A 1,190-nucleotide genomic window follows, 5' to 3' on the forward strand; every position below is an offset into this window, starting at 1 on the left:
CCCGGGAGGAGAAGTTAACCCTCCACCTGGGCCCAGGTAGAGGGTTAACTTCTCCTCCCGGGTTGGGATTGGTCCAGAGGAGTCGCGTAAGTTGTTAAGCCACACCCCTCCCTGTCTCCACACCCACTTCCTCCTCCCAAACCAGAGCCCGGCTGGGATGGGCTACGGCCCGGGTTCTGTTGGCCACGCCCTTCAGACTCCCTTCTGAGGTTTTACTCAGAAAGACAGAGCTGGGAACAGACTCATCCCAGAGCTCAGACTCTTCTCTCTTTCTTGTCCCTGGCCCCAACCGTTTCTCCCTCTAGCGCTCTGGACTGTGCTGATTTTTGAGAGTTATAGCTTGGGCGGAGAGCGATTGGCCAAGCCTGTAGAAATCCTGGGACCTCAGTAAAATCAGCGAGTCCAAAGGAAATGGGCCTGCTTGTGGAAAGGAGCAGAGCTGAGTATCCGGACAACGTAGTGGGGGAAGGAGCGGAAGACCTGACAGGTCACCCCCAAGGCAGAAGTCGCAGGGACATCTACTCTGGAGGCCCGACTCCCACTGTGCGAACTCAATAAAGACTGAGAGATTAATAAGCTTGAAAATGTGTATTTTCACCGGGACCAGTAATCTAAATACCGTTTAAAAATATAGATTCCTGGAGGACTCCTCCTAGACCTACTGAATCTCATAAGGGGATAAAGAGGGCAATTTTCAACAAGTGCCCGAGGATTCCCAGGTGGTGCTAGTGGTAAAGAACTTGCCTGTCAATGCAGGAGACATTTGGTTTGATCCCTGGGTCGGGAAGATCCCCTGGAGTAGGAGATAGCTATCCATTCCAGTATTCTCGCCTGGAGAATACCACGGACAGAAGAGTCTGGCGGGCTACAGTCCGTGGGGTCGCAAAGAGTGGGATTTAGCACACACGGCACAGCACAGCCCCAGGGCAGGATTGGCAGATACAATACAGATCACTCAGTTAAATCTGAATTTCTGATAAAAGTTGTTTTTTTGTTTTTTTAAGTATAAGTACATCCCAAGTATTTATGTCCCTGCGACTTCTGCCTTGGGGGTGACCTCTCATGTGTCCCGTTCCTTCCCCCACTACGTTGTCTGGATACTCTCCCCTTCTGGAGAAGGAAATGGCAACCCACTCCAGTATTCTTGCCTGGAGAATCCCATGGAAGGAGGAGCCTGGTAGGCTACAGTC

The 1,190-nt window shown here is 51.6% G+C and overlaps 1 protein-coding gene across 1 annotated transcript in view; it reads right to left on the reverse strand.

Annotated features, from left to right (window-relative positions):
- The window catches only part of KLRG2 (killer cell lectin-like receptor subfamily G, member 2), a 29,830-nt gene that overhangs the window by 16,033 nt on the left and 12,607 nt on the right, over positions 1–1,190 (reverse strand). The window lies entirely within an intron of this gene.

The sequence above is a fragment of the Bison bison genome, unplaced genomic scaffold (genome assembly GCF_000754665.1).
Source record: "Bison bison bison isolate TAMUID 2011002044 unplaced genomic scaffold, Bison_UMD1.0 scf7180017864352, whole genome shotgun sequence".
NCBI lineage: Eukaryota > Metazoa > Chordata > Mammalia > Artiodactyla > Bovidae > Bison > Bison bison.